The 23,348-nt window shown below is 49.8% G+C and overlaps 1 long non-coding RNA gene across 4 annotated transcripts; it reads left to right on the forward strand.

The window, feature by feature from the left end:
• The first annotated feature begins 685 nt into the window (after positions 1-685).
• LOC106634744 (uncharacterized) lies at positions 686-21,814 on the forward strand. 4 transcript variants are annotated; one of them, XR_004671389.2, is made up of 6 exons: positions 686-782; positions 1,016-1,247; positions 4,245-4,715; positions 5,736-5,807; positions 6,020-6,195; positions 20,641-21,814. It is a non-coding gene; the product is annotated as an uncharacterized LOC106634744 (long non-coding RNA). The 4 variants fall into 4 exon arrangements; XR_004671390.3 differs by having other exon boundaries at positions 732-1,247; positions 20,641-20,718; positions 21,314-21,814; XR_001338113.3 differs by having other exon boundaries at positions 732-1,247.
• Positions 21,815-23,348: the final 1,534 nt, after the last annotated feature.

Consider the following 23,348-nt stretch of genomic DNA (forward strand, 5'->3'; position numbering starts at 1 on the left):
AGGCTTCCTTGCTTCTCTGGCTTCTGGTGGTGGCTGGCAACGCTCGGCATTCCTTGGCTTGTGGACGCAGCACTGAAATTGCAGCCCTTATCTTCACGTGGCCTTCCTTGTGGCGCTCTGTGTCCAAATGTCCCTCTCCTCTAAGGACACCAGTCATCGGATTAGGCCAGCTCTAATCCGGTGTGCCTCATCTTGATTTAACTAACTACATCTGCAAAGACACTATTTCCAGATTACGTCACGTTCCGAGGTTCCTGGTGGACGTGAATTTTTGGAAGACGCTGTCCCACCTGGGACACCAGCCAGCCCCTCTCTGGCTCCCTCAGTCCCTCCACCCTTCAGAAGTGGTAAATGGTGGCTTGCTAACAGCGCCTGTAGCAGCCACCTCCTGGTGATGGCAAAGGAAGGGCCCTCTCAGTCATAGGAGCCAATGGTGAGGAGGACCTGGGACGTGGTGTACTGAGCATTTTCCCTTCTTAGCAGCTCACTCCTTTGTGTGTCTGTGATGCGAAGGCTGTGACATCAGTCAGCCTCATGGAGAACTGGAACAACGGGCTCTGTGTCTTTGGAGAACGCGTCAAGACCAGGGCCCCTTCCCCTGCTCCCATGGTTCCCAGCGTTCTTGTCTCCTGAGAGAGGATGTAGTGGGTGTCATGTTCAGCATCGCAACTGGCCTCCGTGGAAAGCAGGGTGGAGCTCAGACGGGTGTGGGGGGAGCATGTGACTGAGCTCCTTCCCACTCTCTCCCAGGCAGACACGGAGTCAGTGTAGGGAGGTGACGGGTAAGGGCTTGAGTTTTGGGGTTGCACAGCTTGTGGGGACCCCACCTCATTTCCTAGCTAGGCAGACCTGGCCCAGTGTCTGACCTTTCCCATCTGTAAATTAGGGGTGCAAATAGCATCCACCTCCCGGGTGTGGTGAAGGTGGAGCCAGTACCCAGCCAGTCCAGCTCTTTTTTGTTAGGATTGCCCCACTGCGGCCACACCCTTCCGTCTGCCCGCTCCTGTTCCCGCAGGTAGACTCAGCCTGTGGGATTCTGGCCTGGCTTCCCGGCAGCGAGCAGGCGCTTCAGATGCTCATTCCCGCCGCGGTCGGCTGTGGCGGCGTCTCATACCCGTTTCTGCTCGAATGATGCCAGCTGTGCTGCTGCGCCACCTTCATCTGTCCTCGCATCCGCTGATGGGATTTCCGGTCGCTTCCACTTTGTGGCTCTTTTGAAGAATGCCGCTAGGAACATTCACACGCAGGTTTTTGGTGTGGACGTATGTTTGTATTTCTCCTGGGCACACCCGGGATGGAGCTGCTGGGTCGCATGGAATTCCACCTGTGACTTACTGAAGAGCTGCCAGGCAGTTTTCCAGAGGGGCTTCATCGCTCTGCCTCCCCCCGCCGCTCCCCACACCCCCCGCCGCTCCTGACACACCCCCCGCCGCTCCCCCCACACCCCCGCCGCTCCCCACCACCGCCTGCCGCTCTCCCCCACACCCCCGCCGCTCCCCACCACCGCCTGCCGCTCCCCCCACACCCCCCGCCGCTCCCCCCACACCCCCCGCCGCTCCCCCCACACCCCCGCCGCTCCCCACACCCCCCGCCGCTCCTGACACCCCCCGCCGCTCCCCCCACACCCCACCGCTCCCCCCACACCCCCCGCCGCTCCCCACCAACCCCCGCCGCTCCCCACACCCCCCGCCGCTCCTGACACACCCCCGCCGCTCCCCACACCCCCCGCCGCTCCCCCCACACCCCCCGCCACTCCCGACACACCCCCCGCCGCTCCCCACACCCCCCGCCGCTCCCCCCACACCCCACCGCTCCCCCCCACACCCCCGCCGCTCCCCACCAACCCCCGCCGCTCCCCCCACACCCCCGCCGCTCCCCACCAACCCCCGCCGCTCCCCACCACACCCCCGCCGCTCCCCACACCCCCCGCCGCTCCTGACACCCCCCGCCGCTCCCCCCACACCCCACCGCTCCCCCCACACCCCCCGCCGCTCCCCACCAACCCCCGCCGCTCCCCACACCCCCCGCCGCTCCCCCCACACCCCCCGCCGCTCCCCCCACACCCCCCGCCACTCCCGACACACCCCCCGCCGCTCCCCCCACCCCCCCCGCCCGCCGCTCCTCACCCCCCGCCTCTCCCCCCCACACCCCCGCCGCTCCTGACACACCCCCCGCCGCTCCCCACACCCCCCGCCGCTCCCCACACCCCCCGCCGCTCCCCCCACACCCCCCACCCCCCCCGCCCGCCGCTCCTCACCCCCCGCCGCTCCCCCCACACCCCCCGCCACTCCCGACACACCCCCCGCCGCTCCCCACACCCCCCGCCGCTCCCCCCACCCCCCCGCCCGCCGCTCCTCACCCCCCGCCTCTCCCCCCCACACCCCCGCCGCTCCTGACACACCCCCCGCCGCTCCCCCCACACCCCCCGCCACTCCCGACACACCCCCCGCCGCTCCCCACACCCCCCGCCGCTCCCCCCACCCCCCCCGCCCGCCGCTCCTCACCCCCCGCCTCTCCCCCCCACACCCCCGCCGCTCCTGACACACCCCCCGCCGCTCCCCACACCCCCCGCCGCTCCCCACACCCCCCGCCGCTCCCCACACCCCCCGCCGCTCCCCACCAACCCCCGCCGCTCCCCCCGCTCCCCCCACCCCCCCGCCCGCCGCTCCTGACACACCCCCCGCCGCTCCCCACACCCCCCGCCGCTCCCCACACCCCCCGCCGCTCCCCACACCCCCCGCCGCTCCCCACCAACCCCCGCCGCTCCCCCCGCTCCCCCCACCCCCCCCGCCCGCCGCTCCTGACACACCCCCCGCCGCTCCCCACACCCCCCGCCGCTCCCCACACCCCCCGCCGCTCCCCACACCCCCCGCCGCTCCCCACCACCCCCCGCCGCTCCCCACACCCCCCGCCGCTCCCCACACCCCCCGCCGCTCCCCACACCCCCCGCCGCTCCCCACACCCCCCGCCGCTCCCCACCACCCCCCGCCGCTCCCCACACCCCCCGCCGCTCCCCACACCCCCCGCCGCTCCCCACACCCCCCGCCGCTCCCCACACCCCCCGCCGCTCCCCACACCCCCCGCCGCTCCCCACCACCCCCGCCGCTCCTCATCCCCCGCCGCTGGTCACAGGTCCACCCTTCAACTGCAGCCATCCCAGGGGGTGTCAAGTGGATCTCACTGTGGTTTTTATTTTCATTTCCCTGATACAGAATCCACAGAGACATAAACAGACGAGTGGTTCTGAGGGGTGGGGTGGGGCGTGAGGCAGGGAGACGAGGGAGAAGGTTCTGGAATTAGATGGTGGTGATGGTCACAGAAGGTGGTGAATTGAACATACTAAAAACCACTGACTTGTACATTTTAAAGTGGTGAATTTTATCCCAATGAAAAAAAACCACCTTGTTCCTCCTTTGAGACCCAGCTCTCGCGCCCACTCCTCCAAGAGCCCGGGGCGTCTCTGCACCTCATTCGTATCACTGGTGTGACTTTTGTATCTTGTGCTGTGATGTGGACAGCAGACCCTTCTCCCTTGTGTGTTTAACACGCGTGTTGTGGTGTGGTGTGGTGTTGGCTGCTCAGGACACACCCTGTCGTCCACCGCACTCGGGGAGTTTCCTGCGTGACACTGGGGTCCGCAGCGTGTTTGGAATCTGGTGATGGAGCTGGCCCCTGCCCACAGCCCCCGCCACCTGCCCACAGCCCCCGCCACATCAGTGGCTTTTCCCGCAGCTCCCCACAAAAGGATGTGCCGCCTAGCAGAGAGGAGAATCAGGTTTTCTTGTAAGAAAGAGTTGCTGAAGGAAAGACGGTCACGTGCAGTGATGTTGTGAAAGAAAGTGATGACAAGCTAAAAAAAAGAAGGACACTGAGGAAACATTATTATCAGCAGAGTATCTGGGCCAGATTTGGGGACCGCAACCCAGGGATGCTACCTCAGGAGTGTTCTGAGTTGCAGCGATTACAAGCAGATTTTTTAAGGACAAAATGAGGAGATGTGGCAAGGTGGTCCCAGCTCCTTCACCTAGAGGGGCCCTTGTTGACAGAGGTGAGCTGATGAATGATCAGTTGAAGACTCCCGTGCTTCTGGGAATAGTCATTGTGAGCATGTGGTCAGCCCGGTTGCTAGAATTCTTCCCATGAGCAGGTGGGGTCCAGGAACTTCAGGGGCTGACTGTGGCCTCATGCCCAGTACCTTTAGCCATTTTAATTTACCGAACCTCATTGTCCCATTCTGTTTTCAGGTTCTTGGCCATAAAATATGGCTTTTGGAAAAATAAAGCTGAGACTTGGAGTTCACGGTGGGGGCTCCCCCATCTGTGAACAGAAGCAGAAGTTTGGAACTGCCTTCTTTACTGCTTGAGAGGGAAAACTTGAGTGAAAACCAGGATGCTGGCGAATGTTGAGTAGCTAAGCTGCACAGGAAATACCACTTGATGACCTGCGATCTGGGGAAGCCGCGCCAGGGCTCTGCAAAGCTGCGGGCGAGGGAGGCGCCGGTGCGGGGGCTGCAGCTCAGCTCCGGGGGGGACGCGCCTTTCTCCACGGGACCTGGGGCTCGGGTGCTCACGAGGCTGGGGCGCTGCAGGCCACCCGCAGGGGAAACTGAGGCCCTCCATTTTGTGGGGCTGGAAGACCTTTCCTTCCAAAAGCAGGTGTAGGCGGGAGCACCTGTGCAGTCCCTCTGTTCAGATGCTCACCCACTTTTAAATCAGGTAATTGCTTTTCTTGTTATTGCATTGAGTTCCTTATGTATTTTAGATATTACCCCCAAGAACATTTATTTTAAACACTAGCTAAAGCTCTCATAAGAACTGATGTCTTATAAGGTAAAATACTGGTTTAAGAAAGAAGTTGATAAAGGGACAGCACCAGACAAAGAGTGGCAGCACCAACAACCGGTGCGAGGGCTCCGTTCAGAAGGATCTGGATGGTCGCCTGGACGTGCTGCCGTGTCGTGTCTTAGGTGGTTAGTCAATCCACATGATGGTTTTAAGTCAAATTCCCAGCTTTGGGACCAACCCTGTCCCCCACGGCAATCCAAGAAACCTGATCCAGGACTCTTTCCACTGGGAGTTGTCAGAACTGTGTCTTCATCCAAGACAATTGGTTTCCCATACTCATACTTAGAGGGAACCCTGGCCCCTTTAAGGTGGGGCTCCCTCAACTTGGGACCCGTTACTCCTCAGTTCAGCTCCCCTGCCATTGCTGGCCTCCTTGACAGAGTTCAGAGGATGCGGCTCCATCCTTCTCCCTCTGTCCCAGCTTCTTGTATGTGAAAACAAACCAGGGAGGCTGGAGGCCCTGAGTACATTTTTTTGAATTCTGGGCAGCAGCGTCGGTGGCCTCGGTGGTGCACTGTGTTCAGGTGGTTAGCGGTCATGCTGATCTGTGGTGATAGTGCTTGTTGGCACCACAGTGAGAGTTCATGCTCTCGCGTGTTTCAGAGATGGTGGGAGGTGCCCACAGGCAGGTGAGGAAACATCCTCCCTGGAGAAAAAGGCAGCAGGAGAGCGTCAGGAAGCTGGCAGAGCTGTCTGCTTCCACTAATCTTTACTATTGAGAGGCCCTGGCTCATTGTACAAATTGGGCACACGGCAACAGTGCTGGGATCAAAGGCAGTTGTATTCTATCATCCCATGGCATCGCCAGGTACCCTTCATTTTACTCCTGAGGCTGTGACTTGGACAAAGCACTTTCTGCTGCTTTGGATTAAAAATTCTTTTCCTCCACAGGAAACAGCAGATGAAATGCACAGTGTGAAGGACAAGGATTCTGCTGAGAGAATTGCTCCAAGGGTTGCTCAGGTGATCATGGGAAATAATGCATCAAACCATTCTTTAGGTATTTTTTTAAATTAGGAGGTAAAAAATCTGTGCTGTTTGCCAAAATGATTCTTACACGGACAAGCTGGGAAAATTGCTCTGAAACATGACACAGACTCCTGATTTGGCCCAACTAGGGTGTGAAGGATGAAATCCATCCTGAGCCCTTCATCCCTCTGCTTTCTCTGGTGCAGATGCAGCTCAGGTGCGCCTTCTCCTCGCCTGTGCCCATCCACCTGAGATGGACCATAACCGTAAAAGTCAGAAGGCACTGACCCTTCAGAACATGACAGGGTTAAAAGATGCTGGAGGGAAAGTCTGTCATTGACTTTTATTCACTTCCTTTCTCCACTCTGCCATTTGGAAGAAGGTAAGCAACTTAACACTATTTTAGACCACATGTTGTAACTAGCAGGAAAATGCCTTTGAGCTGATGATGGTGGCCCCAACACAGTGAACCTGTCTTAAATCCCTGCTTTAAACCCTTAAGGGTGTCACTTACAAGAGATACTATTCGAAGTCTTCCCATGCATGTGTAGGGTGGGGGGAGTACCAACAGCTCATCGAATGGGCTCCATTTGAAAGATCTGGATGGTTGCCTTTATTTGTAACTAGTTTCTTTTTTTTTTTTTTTTTTTTTTTCTTGAGATGGAGCCTTGCTCTATCACCGGGCTGGAGTGCAGTGGCGCGATCTCAGCTCACTGCAACCTCTGCCTCCCAGGTTCAAGCGATTCTCCTGCCTCAGCTTCCCGAGTAGCTGGGACTACAGGCATGTGCCACCATACCCAGCTAGTTTATGTTTTATTTTTTAGTAGAGACAGGGTTTCACCATGTTGGCCAGGATGGTCACGATCTCCTGACCTCATGATCTGCCTGCCTCGGCCTCCCAAAGTGCTGGGATTACAGGCGTGAGCCACCGCGCCCAGCCGTAACTAGTTTCTTAGATGACAGCTCAGTCCACAGGATTGAGTTAAGTCAGCTTCCCAACTTTGGGGCTGATCCCGTCCTCATGGCAACCTAAGAAAGTCCACCAAGGATGTTGTCCATTGGAAGTTGTCAAGACTTTGTCCTCATCCAAGACAATTAGCTTCCCATACTTATATAGAGGGACCCTGTCCCTACCCTCGAAGTGGCTTCACACTCCTTAACTCAGCTGCCTGCCTGGAACAGAAGGAGAGTTGCTGGCCTCACTGACAGAGGATGGGGCTGGTTGACAATTCTAAAAGCCTGGCCTGTTCCTCTGATTGCTTACTCAGATATGAGAACCAGAGCAGTAGCCCAGGCTGATAATCAGGAACCTGGGGGCCTGGAGTTACCTGCTGCTCCTGGTGTCTGCTAGAGCTCCCTAGACATCTTTTTAGATGGAGGTCTGTGGCTCAGTGTGCCATCATGCTGTCCTGTTGGCTGCAGTCTCAAGCTGGGACAGAATGATCAGACTGAATGTTTGTGTCTTCCCAAAACTTGTATGTTGAAACCTAATCCCCAATATCAGTGTGTTTGGAAGTGGAGCCTTTGGGAGGTGGTTAGCTCATGAGGGTGGAGCCCTTATGAGTGGGATTAGTGTTTTTGTTGTTGTTGTTGTTTTTGAGATGGAGTGTCACTCTGTCACCAGGCTGGAGTGCAATGGCGCGATCTCGGCTCACTGCAACTTCCGCCTCCCAGGTTCAAGTGAATCTCCTGCCTCAGCCTTCCGAGTAGCTGGGACTACAGGCACGTGCCACCATGCCCAGCTAATTTTTGTATTTTTAGTAGAGATAGGGTTTCACCATGTTGGCCAGGATGGTCTTGATCTCTTGACCTCATGATCTGCCCGCCTCAGCCTCCCAGAGTGCTGAGATTACAGGCGTGAGCCACCGTGCCTGGCCTTGAATGGGATTAGTGTTTTAAAGAGGCCTGAGAGAGACTCCTGGCCACTTTTGCCGTATGAGGACACAGTGGAAAGGTCCCATCCCTGAACCAGGAAATGGGCACTTACCAGACACTGAATCTGCCTGCAGCTTGACCTTGAACTTCCCAGCCTCCAGAACTCTGAGGAATAAATTTCTGTTATGTGATAAGCCATTCAGTCTGTGGTATTTTGTTATACCAGCCCAAACGGACTAAGACACAGAACAGAGCCTGTGCCTCTTCCAGTTTCTTCAGGATCCTTCTGGGCTCAGAGAATGGAGCTAAGAGGAAGATTCTACCATTAGGGCTGGTCTTCACCTGTCTCTTAAGACTGATGGGCTCCCCATTTGAATGACATTGATCAACCCGACATTAACCCATTGGGTATGGCTGGGGCAACTCCTCTTATCTGTGAGGTGGGAACCAGGTTGGTAATGTTGCATCCTGTTAGCCAGGTTCCTAGTTCAGTTTAGCTGGTGTGCAGGTCAAGGACTCTTAAGGATTGAATTGCATCCCTTCAAAAGATATTGAAGTCCTAACCCCCAGAATCGGTGACTGTGACCTTATTTGGAAATGGGTCTTTGCAGACACAATCAAGTTAAGATGAGTCATGTTGGATTAAAGTGGTGTGTAATTCAATAGCTGATCTCTTTAATGAAAAGGGAAATGTGTACTGAGAAACACAGAGGGAAATGCTATGTGAAGATGGAGGCAGAGATTGGAGTGATTTGGAGCAATGTGTATGTCTGCAAGCCAAGGAACACCAGGTATTGCCAGCCATCACCAGAGCTGGAGGAGGGGCCTGGAACAGATTCCCACTAGAGCCCCCAAAAGGATCCAATCCTGCTGACACTTTGACTTTGGAGTTGTGGCCTTCAGAACTGTGAGAGAATTAATTTCTGTTGTTTTGAGCCACTCAGAGTGTGGTATTTTGTTATAGAAGTCCTTGGATACTAATAAAGACATTAATAGCCAGATCGGAGGCACCCCCTCCAAGGCCTGAGAGAAGGTTGTTTTATGGAACTCTGGTTTAGTAGCTGGGACCACAGATGTGTGCCACCATGCCTGGCTATTTTTTTAAATTTTTTGTACAGATGGCATCTTGCTGTGTTGCCCAGGATTCTGGCTAGGGACTGTGGTTGCAGGTGCTGGGGCTAATGAAAATGGGCAAGAGCAGAATAGCACAGTCACATCTATTCTCTAAATCGACAATCTTTTCCAGACTACGGTTTAAGAATCTGTGCCTGATGAAGCTGAAGGGGGCCTCAGAACTGGTCTCGTGGTCCTCCTCTCAGCTCTGAGGTACTTGTGGCTTGTGGCAGAGCCGCTATGGACGTCGCTGACCTAGTGGTCAGTGCATACATCTGCAGAAAGGTCACTCTACATTCAAGTGAATCAATAGAGTGTCTAGAAATCTCAATTCATGGTGTGTGGGGGCAAGATGCCCATTCTGACCCTTTAAGGGGGCATCAACATTTCAGAGGGTGGTAGGAGTGGTGATGAGTCCTCCTTAGGGTGAAAGCTCACCCCTTTGGGCTACTAGAGGGCAGTCATTGGTATAATTTCTCTATTTTAAGCATTCTGATGTTTGATTACAACTTACCCATGGAAGGCTGGGTTTGTAGTTACTGAACCTTTCCAAGGCTGGGTAGCGTGCCTTCTCTCCCGAATGCTATGGAGTTCTACAGTGTGCCAGCATCTGTTTCTGTAGCTCCTTCTTTCATCACTGATGGACGTTTAGATTGTTTCCAGTTTCTACTACCACAAACAATGCTTCAGTGACCATCCTTAGCTGTGGCTTCTTGTGTATGTGTGAGGATTTCTTCAGAATCAGGTCTCCACCTTGGTCACTGTCCATATATTGGGCCAGATAATTATTTAGTGATGGGGGTGCTGTCCTGTGCACTGGAGAACGCTTAGCAGCACTTAGCAGCATCCCTGGCCTCCACCCACTAGGTGTCAGTAGTGTGCACTACTTATCACGACCAAAAATGTCCCCACATGGTGTCAAATATCCACTGGGGGAAACATTGGCCTTCCCGCCTGTTCAGAACCATTGGGATAGATGAAAAATGTGAGGCAGTGTTTTTGTTGTTGTTGTTTTTTGTTTTGTTTTGTTTTGTTTTAAGACAGGGTCTCGTTCTGTCATCTAGACTGGATCACAGTGGCATGATCACAGCTCACTGCAGCCTCAACCTCCTGGGCTCAAGTGATCTGCCCACTTCAGCCTCCCCAGTAGCTGGGACCACAGGCGTACGCCACCATGCCCAGCTATTCTTTTTTTATTTTTTATAGAATGGCATCTTGCTATGTTGCCCAGGCTGGTCTCAAACTCCTGGACTCAAACAATCCTCCTGCCTCAGCCTTCCAAAGTGCTGCGATTACAGGCATGAGCCACTGTGCCTGGCCAAGAGTGAGATTTATGAATCAAAAGATGCTGTGATTTGAATATTCATCCTCTCCCAAACTCCTGTAGAAATTTAGTTTCCACAATGGCAGTATTGAGAGGTGGGGCCTTTAAGAGATGATTGGAATAATTCATTCATGGATTAATGGATTAATGAACTAATAGATTATCATGGAGTTATAAGAAGAAGAGAACTTGAGCTTATACTCCCAGCCCCTCGCCATGTGGTCTCCTGGGCCAACTCAGGACTCTGCAGAGAGTTCTCCATCAGCAAGAAAGCTCCTCACCAGATGTGGCCCCTTGACCTTGAACTGTCCAGCCTTCATAACTGCAAGAAATAAATTTATTTTCTTATAAATAGCCCAGTTTCAGGTATTCTGTCATAAGTAACAGAAAAGGGACTAAGACAAAGGGAATGCATGTTGAGTGTAGTACACATGCTGAACAGTCATACAGGGGCTAGGCACATTCCACACTCCTGGAGGCAATGTCTAATAGACATTCGACACCATCACCATACTTACAAGCCATGCTGATGGCTGAGACAGGGCGAATCATTTAGTTTTGGGTTTGATTTTCTTAATTATTACCTAAACGTCTTCTCATGTTTATTAGTCATTAGAATTTCGTTTATTATGAGTTACCTATTCAGTGTCTTTGTCTGTTTGTCTATTCTTCTTCTTATTGATGTTCAGAGAAAATATCCAAAATATTTGACAACCATGAGGGCACTGGATCTTCAAATGTCCAAACACCTGCCCCCATAGGGTGGACACCAGCTGTTTACACCAACACAGGAGCCCTGGGTGTGGTGAAAGAACATCTGCCATGTGGATTTGTTGCTGTTCTTAATTTACTATGGAAATTAGCCTCTTGCCTGTGATAGAAATCACACATATTATCTCTGAGTAGTCCCATGTCTTAAAGCTTTGTTTGTTATTTAAATTTCAAAGTAGACAAATTGAGATGTCTTCTCTTCCTTTATACATTTTTATTTTATTTTATTTTATTTTATTTTATTTTATTTTTATTTATTTCATTTTATTTTCAGATGGAGTTTCGCTCTTGTTGCCCAGGCTGGAGTGCCATGGCGAGATCTAGGCTCACTGCAACCTCTGCCGAGTTCAACCAATTCTCCTGCCTCAGCCTCCCAAGTAGCTGAGATTACAGGCATGCACCACCACGCCTGGCTAATTTTTTTCGTATTTTTAATAGAGACAGGGTTTCACCATGTTGGTCAGGCTGGTCTTGAACTCCTGACCTCAAGTGATCCACCTACCTTGGCCTCCAAAGTACTGGGATTACAGGCGTGAGCCACCACACCCAGCCTATACCATATTTAGAATGTCTTTTCTACCTTAACATTCTCTTTTATGTTTTTTCCCTTATTGGCTTTTTTTTTTTTTTGTATTTAGGACTTTAATTGAGGTGAAACATATTTTCTGATGAATGCTGTACTGGTAGGGATTTAACTTGCCAATGCCAAACTTCCAATGCCAAAACCATAGTAGCGGGTCAATTTAACAATCATTATTTATTCTTGGATGAACAAATAAATGAGTTTCTAGGCTTTATCTCTCCGCGGATGGTGTCGCCCCTTCCTGAATTGGCACGTCCCTGTACCTTTTAGGAAGTCTGGTAGGGTGCACAACCATCCCTCTTCATTCTTTTCCTTTAAAGGTTCCGACTATTGTTACATAGTTCCTCTTCCATATTACTCTGAGACTCAGCTTGTCTAGTTCCATTAAAATCTTTGCACTGCTGAATCTTTTCATTTTTGAATACAATAAATCCCACAACATAGTCAGATCTTTTAAATGAGTTTGTCAGTAAGGTTTTATAGTTTTCTCTGTAATCTTGAACATTTCTTGTTAAGTTTCTTTCTCGGTTTATTATAGTTTTTTAATTATATATGAGATTTTTCTATGCATTTCTAATTGGTTCTTTCGGATGCATAGGAAAGTTAATGGTTTTAAAGATATTGATCTTGGCTGGGTGCTGTGGCTCACACCTGTAATCCCAGTGCTTTGGGAGGTCGAGGCGGGTGGATTGTCTGAGGTCAGGAGTTCGAGACCAGCCTGACCAACATGGTGAAACCCTGTCTCTACTAAAAATACAAAATTAGCCGGGCATGGTGGCAGGTGCCTGTAATCCCAGCTACTTGGGAAGCAGGAGAATTGCTTGAACCCAGGAGGCAGAGGTTGCAGTGAGCCGAGATCACGCCATTGCACTCCAGCCTGGGCAACAGAGTGAGACTCTGTCTTAAAAAAAAAAAAAAAAAAAAACAGAAATATGTATATATCTTGTCTAGCACGCTGTTCATAGCCAGTGTTTAAAATATGACACCTTGTTTAACTGCTATTTTCTAAAGACAGTAGCGTAGATTTTTAAGAGGCAGTTGCAGTGGTTCATTTTATATGTTAACCTGACTGGGGCAACGAATGCCCAGATAGCTGGTAAGACAGTATTCTGGATGTGTCTGCAAGGGTATTTCTGGAAGAGATTAGCATTGCAATCTGTAGCCAAATGAAGATTCCCTTCCCCCGTGTGGGCAGGCATTGTGCAATTCACAGAGGGCCCAAGTAGAACAAAAAGGCTGAGAAAGGGGGAGTTCATTCTCTGCTGGAGCTGGAACATCCATCTTCTCCTGCCCTCTGGTATCAGACCTCCTGGCTCCCTCCCTTTCCCCTACCTCACTTCTCAGGCCTTTGGACTCAGAGACTGAATCACATCACCAGCTTTCCTGGTTCCCTGGCTTGTAGATGGCAGACAGTCTGACTTCTGGGCCCCCAGAATCACATGAGCCAATTCCCATAAAAAATTTTTCTCTCTCTCAAACTCTCTTCCTCCTATGTATGTAATATATCCTGTTGATTCTGTTTCTCTGGAGAACCCTGATTAATACACGGTCTGAACTCAGAACATCACGCGTGTCCATACAGTGAAGAGTGTTGCACAAAGTTGCAGAGTGAATGGCACAAGCAGCCAGAAATTGCTTGTCCCTGGGAAAGAGCTGGAATGAAATGCTCCCCCAGGCTGGCCAACTGTGCTGTGGCTACCTGGGCCTCAGGGGAGGAGGGAGCAGTGGGGAGAACCAGGGCCCTGTGAGCAGGGAGGTCCAGGTTTCCTCCAAAAGAGGAATGTGGAGGCAGAATGGAGATCACGTTGGGGCTGTTGCTTCCAGCTCTTCTGGAATCTGGAAGCACTCAAGTTGGTGGCTGTGTCTGGCTAAGGTTTCAGATGAGCTAAGAAGCAGAAGACAGTCCACTGTTGCCGGTCCCTTTAGAGAAGGAGGGAGCCAGGCTGAGAGGGCAAATCTACTGACCCAGGACAGCTGGAAGCTAGGGAAGGACGAGCTCCCGTGCATTGCAGTAGATGCAATGGACGTGACGTGCAATCATCGGAGTCAGGGTTTAAGGCTGGGCTGCTCAACCTCTTCTGAGTGCTAAGAATCCCCTGGAATGTTTTCTAAAAATGAGGTTTCACTCGTTTGATCCTAAAGATTATGATGCTGAGAGTCTGGGGGCAAAGCTCAGAGCACTTTATTTTTAACAAGCATCCCAGGTAACTCGAAATTAGCAAATACTGATTTAATGTGCATTATCTTTGACCATTTGCAAGTGGGTTCTTAAGTTAACATAGTAAATTGAAAGATGAGACAGGTGCGACACATTATTCAGGGAAACCCTTCTGTTTCAAAGAATGACTGCTTGGCCCATCTGACTTGTGGTGGTAAAGGCAGGAAGATGAAATAAAGCACCCAGTGTGTGCAGTGTTTAGCATGAATGAAGTTAGAAGGAATGAAATCTATGTACAATTTGCCTGCATAGCAGCTGCATGAAAGTGAGTTGGCTTGTGATACGGCAGCTTAGAAATAGGGCAGCTTAGAAAGCCAGATTGGTGGGGGCGAGCAGGTGAAGGGAGGCCAGGGGTCCCCCATGACCTATACTTCCTTTTCCCTTTGCAACCCCTAACCCGCTGCTCCTCCAACCCTTGACCAAGGGAGAGGATGGGCTCCCTGGGGAGGGCTGAATGAGGGTGGAGCATGGTGTGTGTGTGTGTGTGTGTGTGTTGGGTGGATGTGTATATGTGAGGTATGTTGTGTGTGTGGTGTGTATTGTGTTTGTAGTGTGTTTATGTGTGCTGTGTGCTCTATATTGTGTGCATGAGCATGTGTGCATGTGTGTAGTATGGTGTGTATTGTGTATATGTGTGTGTTACGTATGGTTTGTATTGTGTATGTAGTTTATGTGTGGTGCGTGCTATGTATTGTGTGTATCAGCATATGTGCATGTGTGTAGTATGGTGTGTATGTATGTGTGTGGTGTGTATTGTATATGCAGGGTGTGAATGTGTGTGGGGCATATTGTGTGTGTATGTATGTAATGTGTGTGTGTTGTGTGTGTATGTGTAGTGTCTGGTGTGTATTGTGTGTGTATGTGTGTAATGTGTGTGTAGTGTGCTGTGTGTGTATGTGTAATGTGTGTGTAGTGTGCTGTGTGTGTGTATTGTGTGAGTGTGTAGTGTGTAAGGTGTATGTGAGTGTGCTTGTGGCATGTATTGTGAGTGTGTGTCTCTAATGTGAGGTTTGAAGGGCCTCACAATTATGCCCACAAAGGTCACTTGGTCTTTCCTGGAGACGCCTCATGGGAGTTTTCACTGTGGCTTCCTGCCACTTGCTGTGGTCTTAAAAAAAGTAAAGAGAGTTACAAATCATTCCTTGTTTGCAGCATAAATTGCAGATGATAATTCAAATTCCTGCATCAGGTGGAAAGTAGCAGATTTAAAACACTGCAAAGAAGGGGCTGAGCAGTGAGACGGATGCTTTGGAACAATCGAGAAAGTAAGAGCCAGCTGTAAGGTTGCCTGCAGCCATGGAGCGATGAAGTGTCAAGGTCAAAGATCCCCCCAGGTCACGCAGTCCTGCCACCCTCCCTCCCTCTATGGCCCTGCGCACTCCCAGTGGCATAGCTAGGGTAGATGAAGGGGACACCTCTGACCATATCTCTCTGCCCTCTGACTCAAGTCCTTCCTGCTATAATGAAATCCCCCATGCTCCCTGAGCTTGGCATCTACTTAATCAAAGAATGTGGAGACTTAGTTCTCAGGAGGGCCGCTACTGAGTGGGTATGCCACTGGTCAAGAGGGTAACAGGAGACAGAAGAGCCAGGAGGAGACTTTGGCCTAAATGGATCAGCAACACCACAGAGCATCCACTCCCCCAGAGCATCACCCGGAAGGACTATCCGTTCGGAGACATCCTGGGAGAACAAGAGGTTTCTTGTCTGACTCTAAAATTTATTTTATCAGTGTATCTAGGATTGGGCTGAGTTTAAACAGAAAACCTTTAAATAAGCACTATATGCCTGCTAGACATATTAATGCAATAAAAGAACCCTGTGTCTTGCTAAACTAAATTCTCAAAAGTTAACATTAAAAAATGATTCACAGCCAGGTGTGGTGGCTTACGCCTGTAACCCCAGCACTTTGGGAGGCCGAGGTGGGCGGATCACTTGATCCCAGGAGTTTCAGACCAGCCTGGACAACATGACAAAACCCTGTCTCTACTAAAACTACAAAAATTAGCTGGACATGGTGGCGCATGCCTGTGGTCCCAGCTACTTGGAAGGCTGGGGTGGGAGGATCACTTGAGCCCGGGAGGTCAAGGCTGCAGTGAGCTGTGATTGCGCCATTGCACTCCAGCCTGGGCAACAGAACAAGACTCTATCTCAACAAAACAAAACAACAGAACAAAACAAAAAAACCAAAACACACACACACACACACACACAGAAAGCGATTCACCTATTTTTTCAATATAGACCACTTTTTAAACTTTTTACTTTGAAAAAAATTATAAATTCACAGGAAGTTGTGGAAAAGCACCCTGTGCCGTTTACTCAGTTTCTGTGATGATTACATTTTACATAACTACACTGCAATGTCAAAACCAGGAAACTAACATTGATACAGTGTGTGTATGGTTTTATGCCATTTTTTTCTCTTAAAATTCTTTTTTCTTTTTAATTATCATGGATATACAAAGAAATGACATGCCATTTCATCACATGTAAATTTGTGGACGTTTTAACTTAGAGCAGGGGTCCACAGACTGTCGCCTGAGTGCCATATCCAGCTGGCCTCTGGCTTTTGCGAATAAAGATAAAGTCTCGGAACACAGCCACGCTCATTCATTTGCATATTGTTCGTGGCTGCTTTTCACTCCGGTGGTGGAGCTGAGTAGTTGTGATGCTTGCAAAGCCTCAAATATTTCCCTTTTGACCCTTTATAGGAAAAGCTTGCTGATCCATGATTTAGAGAATCATTGGAATTTTTTTAATCTAAAAAAATCCTTGGGGTCCCTATAGTCTAGCCCTTTTATTTGATAGAGGAGGAAGCTAAGCTCAGGGCAGACAGAGGACATGTCCCAGGTCACACACCAGTCAGCACCAAGTAAATCTATGGCCAGGGTCTCCTGACCTCCCTGCTGTTCTGGTCTCAGCAGGGCACTCAACTGGTCACTGGACCATTAAGCTGGATTTTATATTTTGAGCATGTTTGGGAGTTGGGTAGTTGGGTAAAGTAGTTTCATGTCCTCAACACAAACATTTCTTCTAAATTTCTTTTGTAGCTTGAATTCCACTGGGCAATCTGTTTGCTTATTTTCTTATTTGACTAAAAGAAAACATGTGTCACAACATTAAAAATGGTGAAATGAGGCCATAGACCAGGGCTGCAACCTCAGTGTCCTCGGGCAGCCGATGTAAATGAGCGAAGCAGGAGAGGAACCTGCCTGGGGGGGCTGCAGGGCAGGGTGGGGACTGTGGCAAAGGGCATGCCCGAGGTGACCCAGCTCCAGTTCATTGTTCCTACATGTGAATGCAAGGCAAGAGTGGCCAGATTGGATTTTCAAGTGACCTTTTCTAATATTTAAATGTTAGCAACTACTTAAAAAATCCACAGACCCTGAGCAGTTCAACCTTGGCCCCAGGTTTCCCATTTACCACAGTTTACTCTTGGTTTGGCCTCAGGGATCTTACGAATTTGAGCCATCAGAATCAAGGGGTTGACTGTGAGAGGACAGGGATGGTGAAGATCCCCATCGCCACTCCAGTTCAATCTCTGGTGGACAAAGGGTCATCTTCATAGGTGCGCCATGGCCCAGCGTTTCTACATGTGCTCACCTACCACTAGGTGAGCTCCCAAGGAAGCCGATGGCTCAGGCTGTACTGACCTCTCCCAGGGAAACAGTTGCTTCCCTGAGACCTTCTTACTAAATACACTTCCTACATACAAGAGCTGTCATACCCTCAGGTATGTAGGCGTGACCAACACTTAGTGTTCTCAGTAGGGGAACACTTGGTAGTACCAAAGACATTTTTGGTTGTCACAACTGGGGGCCTGCTGCCGGCATCCAGGGTGGATCCTGGGAATGCTGCTAAACACCCTACAATGTACAGCACAGCCCCCACCCCCAACAAAAGACAGTTTTTCTCTGGCCCCCAAACTCAGTGGTGCCCAAGTTGAGAGACCTTGATCTAGAGCAATGAACCCGACATTTGTAGTTATCCAAGATGAGGTGCTCCAAAAAATCACCGGCCAGTGTTCAGTGAACATCGAACGTGGTTGGTGGGCTCTAGATATTCTGCCGAATTCAGGATTTCCTAACCTCCTGCTGCGGCTGATGCGTTCAGAGCCCATCAGGAAAGGTTGGTAGAGCGGAGAAACCTGGCCCAGAGGGATTCCGCACTGATACGGGCGCACAGGAGGCCGCACGGAGGAGGGAGTGGCGCCCCTAGCGGGGGCCTCAGGATGTAGCTCCTGAACCCCTTTAGAATTTTAATTCTCTAAATGAAAATGCCTATTATTTTTGAAAGGATTTGCTTAAACTTCTTATCTGAAAACAGTTACATTGCAGGGATCAATTTGTTGAAAGTGAAAGCAAAAACTCCAACACAAAGAGTAAACTGCCTCTTATCTATGTGTGAGCAGAATGCTGGAGGGGGGATTTGACTCTCCTGGCCTCAGTAGCGGCCCTTCTGAGAACTGTGTGCCCAGTTCTGCCTGTCTGCAGGATTTCATCACACTGTGTGCAAGAAACCAAAGTGGGAGGAGAAGAGACATTTCGGTTCAGCCAATTTTTCCATTCTCACTAAGTTTGTAGTGTAAGAAATAATTGTAAATTTTTCTTTGACTTATATACTGCCAGTGAGACAAGGAAGTCACTTGAGGAAAATGTGATGGAAAAAGGAATTTCATCCATTTCCTCAAGAAAATCACTGTGTGTGTGCGTACATGCAGGTGCCTGCACTGATTACAGAAAAGGTGTGAAAGGAAAAAATCTTTCCACTGGAGCTTCAAATAAGCCAAATATTAACTGTTCACTTACTGGCTACTAACAACAGTTTTGGGGTTTTTCAAGGATGGCTGTCTGTTTGGAGGAGTAACTTTAATCAGTACAGCTGACCACGATATCAGCCATTAATTTCCAACATTAGCTTAAATCCTGTTTCTGATTATAAATATAATGTACATGTTCATTATAGCACACTTGGAACATACAGAACAATTATAAAGCAGAGTATCAAAACTACCTGGAATCCTGACATTGACAGATAAACCACTGTTAACCATTGGTATATCTTAGGGCATGGCTTAGTAAACTATGGCCTGTTGGCCAAATCTGACCTGTTGCCTGTTTTTATAAAGTGTTACTGGAACTCAGCTGTGTTCATTACTTTTTGTATGCTGTTTTCAAGATACAATGTCAGAGAGACCATGTGGTTGCAAAGCTTAACATATGTACTATCTGGCCTTTTATAGAAAAACGTTTGCCAGTCTCTGCTTAGGGAAGTCTTTATCATGTGTGTGTGTGTGTGTGCATGTGTGTGTGTGGGGGGCACATATGATAGACCCATTAAGTTGATAGGTTCGGTAATCATAGTGAGGAATCTCTAGGAAGAACAAGTTTCAAGTTTTCTGGGGACATAATGAATGGTTTTGGTTATGCTGAGTGTGGGAGAGCTGGGTGTGTGTTCCCAGGGGAAGCAGGAGCATGGTCTGAGCTGGGGCGGAGGTCCAGGGCTACAGCCTCACTTGGTAATAGTGGAAGCTGTGGACACAGGGGGACAAATGTTCAGGGAGAAAGAAAAAGATCAAAGTTGGCTATGGGGAATATGGTGTGGTGAGCTGTTCTTATGCAGGAGAGGGAGGATGAGAGAGGGAGAAGGCAAGGAGCCTCGCATCCCTTGTGGAGGATGGTGCCCAGCAGTGACAAAGGCTTCAAAGAGGAGGACTGAGCTAGTGGGTGTGAAAGGGCCCCTGGACTTGAAAATCATCAGGTAGTTATAACTCCTGCGCTCACGCACAACAGAAACACAGAAACACTCACCAGAGTGGGGTGGGGAGGGAGTACAGGGGAGCCAGTGTGTTTTGGAAGGTAATGGGTATTTCATGGGATTAAAAGATGGGCTGACAATTTTGTACTCATTTGTTATGCAGCCCTAGGGAACTAACGAAGTCTCCAAAGTAGGCATTTTTCATTTTAGACTTTGTTAGTTATTTGTGTATTTCTGTGATTGCATTTCAACACTGGCATTCTTCACCCGTGAGGACCATCTTCAGGCAGGCCTTCCTTGTTGCTGGCCCATCGTCAGTCCACTCACTCTTATTCTCAGCAATGGCTATTTCCAGCCTTCTCCCTGGACCTCTGCAACCACAACCCCATCTCCTCTCCCTGCTCTGATAACTCTGCTGCAAAGAGAGGAGCAGCAATCAAAATAAAATCCCCGCAGCTCCAGGGCCAAACGCACCAGCCGCCGGGTGTGGTGCCTCATCCCTCCCCTCCCTTAGGGGAAGTGCTGGTCTCACCTGCAGCTGCTTCTCGCGTCCCCACAGCCTCATTCATCCCCTCCTCTGGATCCTTCCCGGGAGCACACACACGTGCTGTCATGTCTTTTATTGCAAAACCAACAACCCTCCCTGGCCCCCGCACCCCTGTCTAGATTGTGCCTATGTTTCCTGCCGCTCTCGCAGCAGCGAGGTGTTCATGCCTCACTGCCCCACTTCTCTCCTTCTCTCTGCAGCCCTGGCCACACTTTCCCCTCACCTCCTCCAGGTGGGTGCGGCAGCAGAAGGAAAGGCTGCTTGAAGTTGGTTCAAAAGAAAAGAGGAGGGGAGGAATGAATTTCTGGCGTTGAGACCTAGTAACTGTTTTCAAGGAAATAGGATGGTTGCTGGAGGGGAGAAGGAGTATCAACAGAAGTCTATTTGGAATTTCTTTTTTGTGTGTGGGAAGATGCATGTAAAATAAAATTTTCCATTTTAATTATTTTTTAGGTGTACAAATTTATTAGCAATAAGGACCTTCACAATATTGTGTACCCATCATTAGTATTTCCAAAACTTTTTAATCATCCCAAATGGAAATTCTGAACTCATTAAGTAATCCCTTTCAGCTGCCTCTCCCCAGTCCCTGGAAACCTCTAATCTACTTTCAATCTCTGAATTCGCCTATTCTAGATATCCCAGGGACATGGAACTGCAGGAAACGTGCATGGATCAGGTGCACCCTGCTCCATCTGCTTGTTCTTCTATGAGGTAAGGGTCGTCCACCTACATAAAACAGAGAGAGGCTCTCTGAAAGCAAAGATGATTATCTGGGAAGAGAGCATTGCGATGGGAATCTGCACATTTTAGTAAACTATGCCCGTATTCAGGGAGAGAAAGGAAGGCAAAGGTTGAGGGAAAAAAATGAGGAGGATTACTTAATTCTTTTGATATAATTATCCTTGGCTACAAAGATCAACAGCAAGGGTGATAGCAGTCTGAGGTTGGACAGGCAGCTGCTGGACAGATGTCCTTGCAGAAGTGTTTTGTTTGTTTGTTTGTTTGTTTTTGCATAAGGTTGCAATGGTCTTTGAGCAAGGTTGTGATTTTTTGGGGGTTTTTGTTTTTTTGTTTGTTTGTTATCAGGCATATGGTTTTAGAACCCACTGTTCATGGCTTCCCTGGCTCTATTTGTGAGAGTTTTCTTAACATTAGTGACTCTGTTTGGATTCTGAGAACTTTCACAGGACAGATGCTTTCCCAGTGGATGGGCTTGCAGATTTGGGGGTCAGTTGTTTCCGAGAAGGGGATGAGCTGCCCCTTTGCTCCCTTGCCTGAGCCGTCTTCTCTCACTCTGCATTTCCAGTACCGTGGCTGGGATCTTCCATCTTTATCCATCTGACTCCAGCAGCTTTTTCTCAGTTCCAAACTGGCCGGGGGTAAAAGTGAGTGTGATGAGCTCTCACAAACCCCAACAATTTAGTGCTTCACACCTGGCGGGTCCTCACTGAAAGATGGCTGAAAAAAAGAAAGGGTGAATGAGCAAAACACAGCTGTATTTTATTTAGTTTTCCATCCTTTATGATTTTAATGAAAGACTATCTAGAAAGCAGCAGAGTAGTTAATAACACACGTGGTCTCTGGAATCCGAAACACCTGTATCCAAACCCAGATGCTCTCTCTAACCTGTGAGATTGCTCAATGGGGCTGAGCCTTTAGTCTCTAGATGGTAAAATATTAGCAAATGGCTTGCACGTGTGATGTGCAAGGACTAAACAAGGCGTGCCTGTAAAGTGCTGAGTGTTCTGTAACTGGTAGGCACTTACTTTGTGTCACCTGCCTGCCTCCAAGGAATCTCATTTCCTAACTTGACAGCTGCCTCCCGGATCCTGCTTGGACACATCCCACTAGGGAGGTCCACGCCTGTGAGAGCGGCAAGTGCATTGTTGTCGAGCTCTTCCTATAGGTAGAGGAAACCGAAGATGGGGCATAACGACTTCCTGGGAGTGGCGGGAAAGGCCCAGACGCTACCTGACATTATTTGTGGCTGCAGTTGAAGATCTGGGTGTGCACCTCCAGCCTGTGCATCGGGACTCATGGCGCAGCCGAGTCAAAGCCGTGCCTCTGCTGCCAGAACGGAGATCTTGACTAAATTTATCCTGAATTTTTTGCTGTGCCAGATCCATTCTGACTTTGAACTTTAAGAAAACAGCTCCTTGGGTTATGCAACTGGCACCACTGAATGTGAGCTGGGAGGAAGTGACAGGAAATCTTGTAAAGAGAACGGAAGAGCATTTCTCCCCAGCTCCGAGGCAGGTGGTGTTGGCAACTGCAGGCAAGGTGGGGGGAGCGGGTGGTGCGGCCCCTCACCCTCACTGAGCCTCTCTTTGGGCTTCTCCTCCTCCCACATCCCCTCTGTGCTGAACAAAACTCACCACTCCTGGGCCCATTGCTTCAGGCTTTGCAAGGGGTCTGGCAGAGTAATCTGAAACAAATTTAAGCAAGATATGGGTGCTGTAATGATTTGATGCAGTCATTAGACTCACCTGGGGAGCTGGTAGAACTATTGATGTGGAGCCTCATTTCCAGAGATTATAAATTAATTAGGCTGGGGGTGAGCCTGGGTATCAATATGTTTTAAAGCTCTCCAGGAGGTTTTGCCGTGCAGCCAGGGCTGAGCTCCATTGATTGGAGGCATTGTCTTCCAGACGATATTTGCAACAACGGAAGCTTGGGAGCCTCATTTCCAGATCTGTAAACTGAGGGGCTTGGCATATATGATTTCCAAGATCTTCTAGTCCCAAAAAGGGTCATGATTCTGGTATTCCAGTGCCTTGAGCCAAGTGTCTTCCCATTGCCTGTGGGTTTCCTAACGGTGTTTGAGGCCACAAAAGCTTCCCCAAAATGGCATTATAATTTTGGCTGTGTTACATTAGCATCCTCCTACAGGGAGATTTATAAATTCCTATTGAGCTCATTTGCTGATTGTTTTCCATGGGCCTATTTATCAAATGTACAGCCCCATGAATTTTCACATGCTAAATGCATCCATGTAACCACCAGCTAGAGCAAGACACAGGATATTGCCAGACCTCAGAACACCTCTTTGGAGTTCTTTTCAGTCACTATCCCCTGCCCCTCAGAATAATGTTTACCCTGACCCCTCTGATATGGTTTGATTGTGTCCCCACCCAAATCTCATTTTATACTTCCTATAATCCTCACATGTCATGGGAGGGACCTGGTGGGAGGTAATTGAATTATGGGGGCAGTTCCCCCATGCTATTCTTGTGATAATGAGTAAGTTCTCACGAGATCTGATGATTTTCTTTTTTTTGAGATGGAGTCTCTCTCTGTCACCCAGGCTGGATTGCAGTGGCACGATCTCGGCTTACTGTAAC

This window comes from Pan paniscus, chromosome 4 (genome assembly GCF_029289425.2).
Source record: "Pan paniscus chromosome 4, NHGRI_mPanPan1-v2.0_pri, whole genome shotgun sequence".
NCBI classification, from domain to species: Eukaryota; Metazoa; Chordata; class Mammalia; order Primates; family Hominidae; genus Pan; species Pan paniscus.